Below are 15,016 nucleotides of genomic sequence, written 5' to 3'. Positions count from 1 at the left end.
TAATCTCAAATTCTGAAGGTGTAAATTTGGGTTTCTTGTTTACCTCCTTCATAAGCATCATAAATGAGATTTCTGGTTTCAGTGATTAGAAATCACCAGGCATTATTTTTTTAGTTTTTCACACACACACATTGTATTTTATTTTTACAAGAGATAAATAAACTGACACCAAGCATTGTAAGTGGATGACCACAACAAAAGCAAGAATGATTGCAATTACCAAACACGAAACACACTCATACTATTGTCATAATATTGACATTAAGTCCACTAATCCTCCACTGTAACAGCTCCTTTGCAGTGAAAATTGATTTGTATATTTTTTGCCTCTGAGTCCTTGTGGGATTTTTTTTTATTCAAACAGAAAGTCACAAAAATTATAATCATTCTCATCAGTTCACTCAGTCCCATGTGATTAATTTTTTTATCTTGATCTTTTGTTAGCACTTTTATGAATTCATCAGTTTTCCATTAGAGTTCTGAAAATGCTTGTTCATTCAGCTCAACAGCACAGTCCGTGACCAGAAACCTGTACTTGTCAGAGTCTTTTCCATGAATTCCTTGAAGATGAAAACCTTTTATAGCAACATTTTTGCAAAAGGATCAGAGCACACCCAGAACTGTCTGTAAATGACAGAAGACTTAAAAATGACCACGGTTAAAGATTTCATGAAGGTTCATAATAATGCAATTGACAAGGAAATTTAGTTATTTCTGAGATATACATTTTAAAGTAATGACTAGAATTATGACTTATAACATTATACCAGAACATATAAGATTTTTAGAAATTTCATGTAATGTCTGAAACATTTATATTAACATATTTCCATACAAATAACCCAAAGAAAGTTTAGTATTAGTTGTTTTTGTTTGTTTCTTTGTTTGTCTTTTTATACTGCAGGTTCTTACTAGTCATCAATTTTATACATATCAGTGTACACATGTCAATCCCAATCGCCCAATTCAGCACACCACCATCCCCATCCCACTGCTGTTTTCCCCCCTCGGTGTCCATACATCTGTTCTCTACATCTGTGTCTCAACTTCTACCCTGCAAACCGGTTCATCTGTACCATTTTTCTAGGTTCCACATGCATGCGTTAATATATGATATTTGTTTTTCTTTTTCTGACTTACTTCACTCTGTATGACAATCTCTAGATCCATCCACGTCTCTACAAATGACCCAATTTCATTCCTTTTTATGGCTGAGTAATATTCCATTGTATATATGTGCCACATCTTCTTTATCCATTCGTCTGTCGATGGGCATTTAGGTTGCTTCCATGACCTGGCTATTGTAAATAGTGCTGTAGTAAACATTGGGGTGCATGTGTCTTTTTGAATTATGGTTTTCTCTGGGTATATGCCCAGTAGTGGGGTTGCTGGGACATATGGTAATTCCATTTTTAATTTTTTAAGGAACCTCCATACTGTTCTCCATAGTGGCTGTACCAATTTACATTCCCACCAACAGTGCAAGACAGTTCCGGTTTCTCAACACCCTCTCCAGCATTTGTTGTTTGTAGATTTTCTGATGATGCCCATTGTAACTGGTGTGAGGTGATACATCATTGTAGTTTTGATTTCAGTTTCTCTAATAATTAGTGACGTTGAGCAGCTTTTCATGTGCTTTTTGGCCATCTGTATGTTTTCTTTAGAGAAATGTCTATTTAGGTCTTCTGCCTATTTTTGGATTGGGTTGTTTCTTTCTTTAATATTGAGCTGCATGAGCTGTTTATATATTTTAGAGATTAATCCTTTGTCCGTTGATTTGTTGGCAAATATTTTCTCCCATTCTGAGGGTTGTTTTTTCATCTTGTTTATGGTTTCCTTTGCTGTGCAAAAGCTTTGAAGTTTCATTAGGTCCCATTTGTTTATTTTTGTTTTTATTTCCATTACTCTAGGAGATGGATCAAAAAAGATCTTGCTGTGATTTATGTCAAAGAGTGTTCTTCCTATGTTTTCCTCTAAGGGTTTTATAGTGTCTGGTCTTACATTTAGGTCTCAAATCCATTTTGAGTTTATTTTTGTGTATGGTGTTAGGGAGTGTTCTAATTTCATTCTTTTACATGTAGCTGTCCAGTTTTCCTAGCACCATTTATTGAAGAGACTGTCTTTTCTCCATTGTATATCCTTGCCTCCTTTGTCATAGATTAGTTGACCATAGGTGCGTGGGTTTATCTCTGGGCTTTCTATCATGTTCCATTGATCTATATTTCTGTTTTTGTGCCAGTACCATATTGTCTTGATTACTGTAACTTTGTAGTATAGTCTGAAGTCAGGGAGTCTGATTCGTCCAGCTCCGTTTTTTTCCCTCAAGACTGCTTTGGCTATTCGGGGTCTTTTGTGTCTCCATACAAATTTGAAGATGATTTGATCTAGTTCCGTAAAAAATGCCATTGGTAATTTGATAGGAATTGCATTGAATCTGTACATTGCTTTGGGTAGTATAGTCATTTTCACAATATTGATTCTTCCAGTCCAAGAACATGGTATATTTCTCCATCTGTTGGTATCATCTTTAATATCTTTCATCAGTGTCTTAATAGTTTTCTGCATACAGGTCTTCTGTCTCCCTAGGTACGTTTATTCCTCGGTATTTTATTCTTTTTGTTGCAATGGTAAATGGGAGTGTTTCAATAATTTCTCTTTCAGATTTTTCATCATTAGTGTACAGGAATGCAAGAGATTTCTGTGCATTAATTTTGTATCCTGCAACTTTACCAAATTCATTGATTAGCACTAGCAGTTTTCTGGTGGCATTTTTAGGATTCTCTATGTATAGTATCCTGTCATCTGCAAACAGTGACAATTTTACTTTTTCTTTTCCAATTTGTATTCCTTTTTTTCTTTCTCTTCTCTGATTCCCGTGGCTAGGACTTCCAAAACTATGTTGAATAATAGTGGTGAGAGTGGACATCCTTGTCTTGTTCCTGATCTTAGAGGAAATGCTTTCAGTTTTTCACCATTGAGAATGCTGTTTGCTGTGGGTTTGTCGTATATGGCCTTTATTATGTTGAGGTAGGTTCCCTGTATGCCCACTTTCTGGAGAGTTTTTATCATAAACGGGTGTTGAATTTTGTCAAAAGCTTTTTCTGCATCTGCTGAGATGATCATATGGTTTTTATTCTTCTGTTTGTTAATATGGTGTATCACATTGATTGATTTGCATATATTGAAGAATCCTTGCATCCCTGGGATAAATCCCACTTGATCATGGTGTATGATCCTTTTAATGTGTTGTTGGATTCTGTTTGCTAGTATTTTGTTGAGGACTTTTACATCTATATTCATCAGTGATATTGGTCTGTAATTTTCTTTTTTCGTAGTATCTTTGTCTGGTTTTGGTATCAGGGTGATGGTGGCCTCATAGAATGAGTTTGGGAGTGTTCCTTCCTCTGTTATTTTTTGGAAGAGTTTGAGAAGGATGGGTGTTAGCTCTTCTCTAAATATTTGATAGAATTTGCCTGAGAAGCCATCTGGTCCTGGGCTTTTGTTTGTTGGAAGATTTTAAATCGCAGTTTCAGTTTCATTACTTGTGATTGGTCTGTTCATTTTTTCTGTTTCTTCCTGGTTCAGTCTTGGAAGGTTATATCTTTCTAAGAATTTGTCCATTTCTTCCAGGTTGGCCATTTTATTGGCATAGAGTTGCTTGTAGTAGTCTCTTAGGATGCTTTGTATCTCTGTGGTGTCTGTTGTAACTTCTCCTTTTTCATTTCTCATTTTATTGATTTGAGTCCTCTCCCTCTTTTTCTTGATGAGTCTGGCTAAAGGTTTATCAATTTTGTTTATCTTCTCAAAGAACCTGCTTTTAGTTTTATTGATCTTTGCTGTTGTTTTCTTTGTTTCTATTTCATTTATTTCTGCTCTGATCTTTATGATTTCTTTCCTTCTGCTAACTTTGGGTTTTGTTTGTTCTTCGTTCTCTAGTTCCTTTAGGTGTAAGGTTAGATTGTTTACTTGAGATTTTTTTTGTTTCCTGAGGTAGGCTTTTATAGCTATAAACTTCCCTCTTAGAACTGCTTTTGCTGCGTCCCGTAGGTTTTGGATTGTCGTGTTTTCATTGTCATTTCTCTCTAGGTATTTTTTGATTTCCTCTTTGATTTCTTCAGTGATCTCTTGGTTATTTAGTAACATATTGTTTAGCCTCCGTATGTTTGTGTTTTTTACATTTTTTCCCCTGTAATTCATTTCTAATCTCAGAGCATTGTGGTCAGAAGAGACGCTGGATTTGATTTCAATTTTCTTAAATTTACTGAGGCTTGATTTGTGATCCAAGATATGATCTATCCTGGAGAATGTTCCCTGTGCACTTGAGAAGAAAGTGTAATCTGCTGCTTTTGGATGGAATGCCCCATAAATATCAATTAAATCTATCTGGTCTATTGTGTCATTTAAAGCTTGTGTTTCCTTATTTATTTTCATTTTGGATGATCTGTCCATTGGTGTAAGTGATGTAAAGTGGTGTAAAGTCCCCCACTATTACTGTGTTACTGTCGATTTCCTCTTTTATAGCTGTTAGCAGTTGCCTATGTATTGAGGTACTCCTATGTTGGGTGCATATATATTTATAATCGTTATATCTTCTTCTTGGATTGATTCCTTGATCATTGTGTAGTGTCCTTCCTTGTCTCTTGTAACATTCTTTATTTTAAAGTCTATTTTATCTGATATGAGTATAGCTACACCAGCTTTCTTTTGATTTCCATTTGCATAGAATCTTTTTCCATCCCCTCACTTTCAGTCTGTATGTGTCCCTAGGTCTGAAGTGGGTCTCTTGTAGACAGCATATATATGAGTCTTGTTTTTGTATCCATTCAGCAAGCCTGTGTCTTTTGGTTGGAGCATTTAGTCCATTTATGTTTAAGGTAATTATTGATATGTATGTTCCTATGACCATTTTCTTAATTGTTGTGGGTTTGTTTCTGTAGGTCCTGTTCTTCTCTTGTGTTTCCCACTTAGAGAAGTTCCTTTAGCATTTGTTGTAGAGCTGATTTGGTGGTGCTGAATTCTCTTAGCTTTTGCTTGCCTGTAAGGCTTTTGATTTCTCCATCGAATCTGAATGAGATCCTTGCCAGGTAGAGTAATCTTGGTTGTACGTTCTTCCCTTTCATCACTTTAAGTATATCATGCCACTCCCTTCTGGCTTGTAGAGTTTCTGCTGAGAAATCAGCTGTTAACCTTATGGGAGTTCCCTTGTATGTTATTTGTCGTTTTTCCCTGGCTACTTTTTTTTTTTTTTAACTTCTTTATTGGAGTATAATTGCTTTACAATGGTGTGTTAGTTTCTGCTTTACAACAAAATGAATCAGTTATACATATACATATGTTCCCATATCTCTTTCCTCTTGCATCTCCCTCCCTCCCACCCTCCCTATCCCACCCCTCTAGGTGGTCACAAAGCACGGAGCTGATCTCCCTGTGCTATGTGGCTGCTTCCCACTAGCTATCTACCTTAGTAGTAGATAGTGTATATATGTATATATGTCCATGCCTCTCTCTTGCTTTGTCACAGCTTACCCTTCCCCCTCCCCATATCCTCAAGTCCATTCTCTAGTAGGTCTGTGCTTTTATTCCTGTCTTACCCCTAGGTTCTTCATGACATTTTTTTTTCTTAAATTCCATATATATGTGTTAGCATACGGTTCCCTTGCTACTTTCAATAATTTTTCTTTGTTTTTAATTTTTGCCAATTTGATTACTATGTGTCTCGGCATGTTTCTCCTTGGGTTTATCCTGTATGGGACTCTCTGCGCTTCCTGGACTTGGGTGGCTGTTTCCTTTCCCATGTTACGGAAGTTTTTAACTATAATCTCTTCAAATATTTTCTCGGGTCCTTTCTCTCTTCTCCTTCTGGTACCCCTATAATGCGAATATTGTTGTGTTTAATGTTGTCTCAGAGGTCTCTTAGGCTGTCTTCATTTCTTTTCATTCTTTTTTCTTTAGTCTGTTCCACAGCAGTGAATTCCACCATTCGGTCTTCCAGGTCACTTATCCGTTCTTCTGCCTCAGTTATTTTGCTATTGATTCCTTCTAGTGTAGTTTTCATTTCAGTTATTGTATTGTTCATCTCTGTTTGTTCTTTAATTCTTCTAGGTCTTTGTTAAACATTTCTTGCATCTTCTTGATCTTTGCCTCCATTTTTTTTCCGAGGATCATCTTCACTATCATTATTCTGAATTCTTTTTCTGGAAGGTTCCCTATCTCCACTTCATTTAGTTGTTTTTCTGGGGTTTTATCTTGTTTCTTCATCTGGTACATAGCCCTCTGCCTTTTCATCTTGTCCATCTTTCTGTGACTGTGGTTTTTCTTCCACAGGCTGCAGGATTGTAGTTCTTCTTGCTTCTGTTTGCCCTCTGGTGGATGATGCTATCTAAGAGACTTGATGGGAGGGACTGGTGGAGCTGACTGTTGCTCTGGTGGGCAGAGCTCAGTAAAACTTTAATCCACTTGACTGTTGATGGTTGGGGCTGGGTTCCCTCCCTGTTGGTTGTTTGGCCTGAGGCAACCCAACACTGGAGCCTACCTGGGCTCTTTGGTGGGGCTAATGGCAGACTCTGGGAGGGCTCATTCCAAGGAGTACTTCCCAGAACTTCTGCTGCCCATGTCCTTGTCCCCAGGGTGAGCCACAGCCACCCCCTGCCTCTGCAGGAGACCCTCCAACACTAGCAGGTAGGTCTGGTTCAGTCTCCCCTGGGGTCACTGCTCCTTCCCCTGGGTCCCGATGCACACACTGCTTTGTGTGTGCCCTCCAAGAGTGGAGTCTCTGTTTCCCCCAGTCCTGTCGAAGTCCTGCAATCAATTCCCACTAGCCTTCAAAGTCTGATTCTCTAGGAATTCCTCCTCCCGTTGCCAGACCCCCTGGTTGGGAAGCCTGACATGGGGCTCAGAACCTTCACTCCAGTGGGTGGACTTCTGTGGTATAAGTGTTCTCCAGTCTGTGCGTCACCCACCCAGCAGTTATGGGATTTGATTTTACTGTGATTGCACCCCTCCTACCATCTCATTGTGGCTTTTTTTTGTCTTTGGATGTGGGGTATCTTTTTTGGTGAGCTCCAGTGTCTTCCTGTCAATGATTGTCCAGCAGCTAGTTGTGAGTCTGGTGTTCTCGTAAGAGGGAGTGAGAGCAGTTCCTTCTACTCTGCCATCTTGGTTCCTCCAACCCAGGCATTATTTTATAACTGCAAATACTCTTTTCTTGAATTCACACACACACACACACACATATTAATATTTATTTATATACATTGGTATCCATGCCTTATTGTTATTTGGGAAACCTTGTCTTTCATGGGAATTGTCTTTGAAAATGTTTCCACATCAGGTACGTGGGTTGTTTTTCATTACTGAAGAGTTTTTATTATTTGGATGTACTACAGTTTATTTAACCAAGCTCTTTTACTGAGTGTTTCAGTGTTTTGAAATTACCAAGAAGTCCATAATTAACATCTTTGCCACCCAGTATTTATGTACATCCATGATCATGTTATTAGGGTAAATCTGTGGAACTGGCATTTCTATGGTATATATTTTTAAAGCTTTTAACATCATCAATTTGCTTTCTACAAACATTGAGTAATTTCCACTTTAACCAGTGGCGGATCAGAGTAACTGTTTTATAAACCTCTCCTATGTTTCTTAAACTAAAAAAAAAACAACCTAGTAATTTGATGTTATTCCTTTTATACTGGTAGTCTTAACATGTCTTTTCTAATAAGAATACTCGTGAAGCATTGTATTTAGCTTTGCAACTTGCTTGACAGAGGTATTATGACATCATTTTTGTACTGTCATATCCCAAATTTTGACTTGGACATTCCATTTGACCTTTTAGCTGAACCTATTTTTCTAAATTTTAGCAAAAAGTTTTTAGCAAAAATCTCTCTTACCCTCAAGTCATATCAAAATGGCCAGGGAAGAGACCAAGGTGTGTACATTTCAAAATGCTTCCCCTTGATCCTGATATTCTGTCCTGGTGGAGAGCCTGGTTGTAGGGTACCTGAGTTACTGCCACTTCAGTTTTACTTGGATTTTACTTGGATCCATTTTACTTGGAGTTCTAGTGCATTTGAACTATGTAGAAAATGCAAAATGATCTCTTTATGAGTACTGATCCCTGGACTTGAAGTGTCTTTACCCCAGGTCCTAGTGGTTTTTGTTGGGGGCAGTTGGATCTCAGAATGGACAGTATTACTTCTTTTCCTGGGCATGTGTATGAGGGATGGAGGAGAGAGGGAAGTTGGGGAAAGACCACTTGGTGGGACTCGGATTATCCCAGGTTCTCGGGTTATTACAGGTCCCTAGGAAGGATATACACAATGGGGGTGGGAGCTATGAATTACCTCCTTTTATTTTCATGCTCTGCTCCTGTGTGAAATCGCTGGGATATCCCATGAGCCAAATTGAGTGATTTCTCTCAATGGAGCTCCATCTGTCTTAACATGATTGTTAATTCCTTCCACAGTTTGCTATTCGGGAATATCCTACTGTCTTAGTTTTCAGTGTCAGATGAGTGTTCTGCTTCATGAGTACTTCATTAAAAACAATGCATTTTTAAGCTGAAAGTTAATTTGATGTGGTTTTAAGGCCTTTAGTACTTATGTGGCCTCCACTCCAAGGACTTGAAAAGTCGTTTTAGAAAAAGCAAAGGCCTTCAACAGAAAATAACCAAAGGAGAGTGTCGATGTCCTTAATTTTTCCCCAGTTCTTTTTTGAGTTTTCAATTTAGTCCTTTCTCTGAAACTTCTTCCAGGCCACGATCTTGTATCAGAGGATGGAGAAATTGGAAAGACTAGTCAGTAATGATTTCTAATGCTAGAAATGATGCAGCTGCTTTCGCAAGCAGTGATTTTCACTTTTGACTAACCCTCAGTCACCAGAAAGAGACAAGCTGCAGTGATGGAAACACATGTTCATTGTGCCACCTAGAGGCCATTGTGCAAAGCGCTGAAAGCTGCTTGAGGACCCTCAAGTGTCTGGCCACGAAAGCTCCGGATGCTGGAAGCTGCCCTGGTGCAAGATTCTCTCTGTGCTTCCAAAGGAGGAATAATCTTGCCCGTTAACTCCTTACTGACCTCCGTCCTGTTACCTCCTTCAGAAGCAGTTTGAGATTTGGATAACCTTCTGGATCTCCTTGAAGGAAAGTTCAATTCATATGAGATTGCTGTTTCTCATTTCATGTCTCCAGAGTAGGCAGTGCCCAGGAAGTGTTAAGTGACAACTTTTTGGAGTTGAGTGGGCCTAGATTTTAATGCCCTCCAGCCTACTTCCAAGCCATTTACTAAAAATAAGCCATTTATTAATAACTGGCCAGTGGGGCAGTTATTTAACCTATTTGGGTGTCAGCTTCCTCAGTGTGAAACTGGGCAGGCGCTCTTCTACTTTGCGGCTGTTTCAGGGCCCTGTGAGACCATCTGTGAGCAGCTGGCACTGTGCCGGGCACGGCGGATGCACCCAGCAGACGGCATTTCCCTTCCTTGCTTTTTGGAGAGCAAGGAAATCATAGTCAGCTTTTCAAGTTTTCCAAAGTAGAGGGGCCATTGCTCCAACAAGGCAAGAAGAACAGTTTGTTACAGGATAATAAAGCACAACACCTTTGAGAAGGCACATGGGCCTCACATTTCTTCTCAGCACAGCATCCCAACGGAGCAGATTTTTCTGGTGAAATCATTCTAAAATCTCAGTCTGAAGTGGCTATATGGCTTCTATGTTTAGTCCTAACACAGAAAAGTATTTGCTTTTAAAGCAAAGCTGCTTATTCTTCTGAGATCTCTTAGTTAATGGTTTCTTAGTTGCAAAATGGACATGCCTTTGTAGGTTTCCCGGTAGGAAGACGGGGTCAGCGTTGTCTGAGTTAATACTAGTCTCATGGGAACATCTAAGGAGGGGCATGTGTACTTCTCAAGGTGACAGAAGGCAGATTCTTATTTTTAGAATGATTTTATTTTGAAAATGGGGGAAATGCCTGTATACAAACTATATGCCCTGTTGATTATAATGACCAGAAGCTGTGCAACACGGTTTTCATACTCTGAGGAGTTGAATTCCTGGCCAGAGACCCTTCAGAATGTAGCTGTCTTGATGTCGAATTGACAGCTTCTCTATTTGTGGATTTTACCTTTGTCCAGTCTATTGGACAAACATTAAAAAAGAGATGTCTGTAGTTCATTTTTCTGAGCCCTCTTGGACCAAGGCTGACGTTAAAATTGGACAAAGCTGGGTTTTTTCCGAGTTCCTTTCTTTTCTTTTTCTTTAGCTTGACTGGGGCTAAAATAAGCTCAGTTTAAAAAAGAAACTGCTTCTGAACAATATAATGTACTTTAATATGAAACGTTTTGATAAACATTTCCCTTAACATTTTCAGATTGTCTTAAAAGAAAAAGATGGCTAAAATGTAAAGGTGGAAAAAAGTAACGGGAAAAATTTTGTTTCAGAATTAAGACTCTTTTAAAATGTAGGTTTTATTGTATTCAGGTGTGGTAAGGCCAGCAGTGTCCCTGGAGATGGTTGCTGTTGAAAAGACAGTTTGTTATTCATAGTTCCCAAGAGGAGGGAGCATGTCACATCACACAGGGACACAAGGGAAGCACCAGGGTTGGTCAGGAGGCAGAGGGAGCCAGGGGAAAACACAGGCAACAGCCTTTGTTGTGATTTCCACGGGAAAACCGAGGCACAGAAGGTGAGTAGGCTCAGAATTGGCTACTTTGAATAATCTCCTTGGGTTCTGGAACCTCCCTGCTACCCCTAGTTGTCTGGTACCTGGCCCTGTGGTCATTAGGGCAGGGGGATGGTGGCCCAGAGTACAAAAGCCAGCTAAAGGAGGTTGTTGGGGAATAGGACCTGGGTTGGTTGGTTTGCATATGAAAGGCAGGCTTCTTATCTCTAGGAAGTAGGTCACCCTGCGAAGGGGCAGTCCCTCTAATGTCAGCAAGGACCCAAGATACCAAAGCATCAGAAAGTACAAAAAATGAAAAAAAAACATGATTAATACAGATTTATGTTCAAATTTTTAAAGGATTTTTTACCTTCTTAGGTGATAGAAGACAATTATGCATAGTTGCACAAGTATAATTCTACATAATTACATATGCAGTGCTTGGTGTCATTTTAATATATTTTTTAAATACAGATGGCAGGGAGTGAAATGAGATGCATATTTATATATCTCTTCCTCCATCTCCATCTCCATCCCTGTTCCCATATCACAGAGGAAAGCATCTTAGTCTAAATGCTACTAGAATTCAACAGCTACTGGGAGAGTGTGACATTGGGATTAAGCTTGTCCAGGGCTGCTCCTGACTCTGTCACTCACAGGCTGAGTGATTCCGACAAGGTACTTGACATGGTCATGAATCAGTTTTCTTGTCTTTAAAATGGGGCGTGTTAGTTGATTCTATCAATAGGTTTGTTGTGTGGATTAAGTGAGTAGATATTTATAAATCATACAGAACGGTGCCTGGTCATAGCAAGAAGACTACGAATTTGGAGGCTGTTATGATGATGTTACAACCACTATTAATATTATTATTGGAATGTTGCCCAGTGTCCCATGACACTGTGACACACAGTGATGGGAGAATGTGAGAGTTGTAAGTTGTCCCAGGAAGATAGGGAGAAACTGCATGGTTCAAAGTAGCAGTGAAAGATGAAGGAATAATGTGTGCTTGGGAAACTGCAAGTAATTTGTTGTGGCCAGTGTTTATGTTGCCTGGGGACAGAGAAGTAGAGTTTAATTGCAAGCGAGAGACAGATCACAGAGAATTTTAAATTCAGAGGGGTTGAAATATGCAGTCAGTCTTCACGGATTCCATATCCGCAAACTCACCTATTCACTAACATTTATTTGCAGCCCCCACATCAGCCATTGTGGTGCTTTCATAGGCGTTTGCAGACAAGCACAGAGTGGCAAAAAATTTGAGTTGCTGGGCAGGCCCATGAGGTCAGACAAGGTGGCTCTCTGCCTTCTTGTTTCAGCTCATAGTGTAAACGAGCGTCCTTTTTGCGGTCTAGCTGGGGCCGCGTTTTCTGAAACCTTGTGCTTTCTGTTGGTGATTTTGCTGTTTAAAACGGCCCCCAAGCATTGTGCTCAAGTGCTGTCCAGGGTTCCTAAGTACATGTAGGAGACTGCAGTGGGCCTTAAAGAGAAAATATATGCATTAGATAAATTTCGTTCACGCATGAGTGATAGTGCTGTTGCTGTGAGTTCAGTGTTAATGAATCAGCAGTATGTGTTAAATAGTGTGTCCTTAAATAGAAGCGCATGTAAAACAAAGTTATATATTGATCGGTTGACAAAAATCTTGTGACCAGGGCCTCGAAGGAATCTAACCCTGTGTTGCCCCAAGACCGATGGCTCAGTGTTCGTTAATTCAGGGTTTGTGGTGACTTCATAGAACATAACTACAGGAAATAAGGAGAATCAATGTACTTTAAGTCCCTGAGGAGCTTTCAGGCAGGGGTGAGCCATGGAGAAGAGAATCCCAGGCGGTCCTAGGCTCAGTTCTCTCCTAGCCACGTGTCCCGTACGTGTTAAGTGGGGAAGAGAAAGCCTGTCCTTCGCTAGCTCACAGGCGTGTGAGAGGTTAACAGACATTTGCAGAGCAGGGCAGTGCTCAGGACAGTGGGGCTGGGAGGGGCAGAGTACTATAACCTACTGTGACTTGAGTCATTTATTTCAAGAAGCTGCCTTGAAACTGCTGCTGTACCAAAATACCACGTCCCTGAAATCAGGTGAATTTTCGTTCTCCCATCAGTTTTCATTCTAAACTCATTCTACATAGATGAGAACTCAGCCTATGGTGGACCTGGCTTATATCTCAGCATCACTCCTAACAGGACTTTCTTAAAGGTTTTGTCACTGAGAATGTGATTCAGTTCCTTGGAGTACAAGGACAGCATTAGGAAGAATCTAGAACATACGGAAAGTAAATTTGAACATTTACCTAGTTTTTGTGGTCCTCAACCCCCTTTTGCAACAAGGCATACCTGGAAACCACAAGTTAAAGCAGATTTTAATAAAGAAAATCACATTTTCCCATAGGAATGATTTAATAATTGGGATAGTATTCCTAACCAAGCACCCTGCTTTCAAATAGTTTAAGATGTGACCCATAAACCTTAGGCATACAAGCAAAAGGACAAAAACTTATATTTTCTTCATTTATTGAAATTCTGTGAGTTTCAGCCACACGGGATTCAGGAGGTCCCCAGGGGGGCTGGAGCCCTCTGTGAGGAAGCTCTGGCAAGTAGTAGCCAGTCCGCCCAGGTCTAGGCTATCCCTTCCACGAGGGACCTTCTGCGGACGTTGGTGGAGGGATTACTGAGACCCCTGAATGTTTAGGTTCGGTCTGGATGGACTTGCAGGCACATACTGCATGCACCTATTCCGCAGAACTAGATCTGTTTTCTGCCTCATTGACAGTGTGCTCTGGCCCATTCTGATCAGAAACCCCCTTTCCCTACTTAAAATGCAGCAAAACCCCAGTCCTAATCATTTCTAGTCTTGCTCCATCTGGCTGTAAACTAGCCAGGAGATTCCAGTTATTAGTGAGGCCTGAGCAGAATCAGCCACTAGACGGTGCAAAACCATAGCCATTGACGACTCCCAGCCAGACCGCCCCCCTCCCCCCAGACTCGGAGGACCAGCCACTGGGACACCCAATTGCATTACAGCTCTGCTTATCAACCTGCAGAGTGTGAAGTTGTGGGACCAAGACAGGGGCCTTAGGATCTCCTCGAGAGATCTGTTTAGCCTCAAGGCCCTGCAGAAGCTAGGACCATTCTAAGATGCCCAGCTGGCCTCCTTGTTAAGCGAGATTGGCCTGCGGTTCATGGCACGTGAGCATTTATGTAGTACCCACATCTCCTGACTCTCATTCCCAATTATTTTTCCTTATGCTGTAGTGAAAGTCTTTTATATGGGGCATAACAATCTATACAGTCTAATACTTTCTTATCTCTTAACATGGAAATGCAGGAAAGAATGCACCGGAAATAGAATATCCAAATAAATATTCACTGTAGAAACAATAATGTATTTGGGGATTTAAAAATATACATAATTAAAATGTGTGACAGCAGTAACTTGGAGTGGGTAGGAGTGGTAAATTGAGTCAAAATGAACCAGCATCACTGGGATGTGGTACAAAGCTGTCTGGGGAAGTTTGAGCTGATTCTTCATATGTATTTCTCGGGTGAGTAGAAACTTAGAGATTCACTTTTCAACTTTTTCTTTTAAGTAGCCACTTCCGGAGTTCAGTGTTCAGAGATATCACTGAAACTTCCGTCTTGATGGTAGGGGGTACTTGAGCCTCTTAGACATTTTTTTCCTTTTATCTCTGCCTTTCCTTCCTCACGTCAGCAAAGAGCAAGGGGGGTGCTGAAAGGAAAAGCAACCCAAGGAGAGCATTCTTTGAGGATTCCCATAGTTTAAGCCAAAACTTGCAGGCAGTTCTGTTGGTCACTTCCTTGATTGGCAGGTGAGAGTCCTGTCTTTCCAGTGACTCCTCATTACAGGTGAAGAGAAGACCACCATGGCCAGGGAGGGCTCTGCGGTGTCTTTCTTGGATGTTTTCGGTAAATGATACGTAGCATAGCACGTGCTGTCTTCACATTTGGTTTTAAGCGCAGGGACCGTAGCTTTGTTGAAGTTGTAGCTGCACATAAAGAAAAGGAAAAGATAGCTTTGGAAAGTCCCTGGCAGAACCCAGGAAGATTGGATATCGGGCTTTATCTCCCCATCATTGAACCGAGGGGAGCAGGTCACCAGACAGAGCACCTGCACGGTGGGCTCTTCATGTTGGTATCCGCAGCCTCGTAGGGCCGCCTCCATCTCAGGGTAGCGTCATCTCACTTGCTAGTGATGCAGAGAGATACCAAGAAGTCCCATGTAGATCACTTGCAGGACTTTTCTTCCCTGTCCCTCCTTTGCTGTTCGGCTGGAGTGGGAAAGGACCGTCCAAACGGGCACAGTGTGTCCGGCTTGCTTGCAGGGGGCAGCCCTCACGTGTGC

The 15,016-nt window shown here is 40.6% G+C and overlaps 1 protein-coding gene across 1 annotated transcript in view; it reads left to right on the top strand.

The window, feature by feature from the left end:
- ELMO1 (engulfment and cell motility 1) overlaps positions 1 to 15,016 on the top strand; it is a 495,322-nt gene that overhangs the window by 156,969 nt on the left and 323,337 nt on the right. The window lies entirely within an intron of this gene.

Source organism: Leucopleurus acutus (assembly GCF_964270905.1).
Source record: "Leucopleurus acutus genome assembly, chromosome: 9".
NCBI classification, from domain to species: domain Eukaryota; kingdom Metazoa; phylum Chordata; class Mammalia; order Artiodactyla; family Delphinidae; genus Leucopleurus; species Leucopleurus acutus.
The sequence above is the reverse complement of the archived record's forward strand: the minus strand, read 5'-3'. Positions and strand labels throughout refer to the sequence as shown.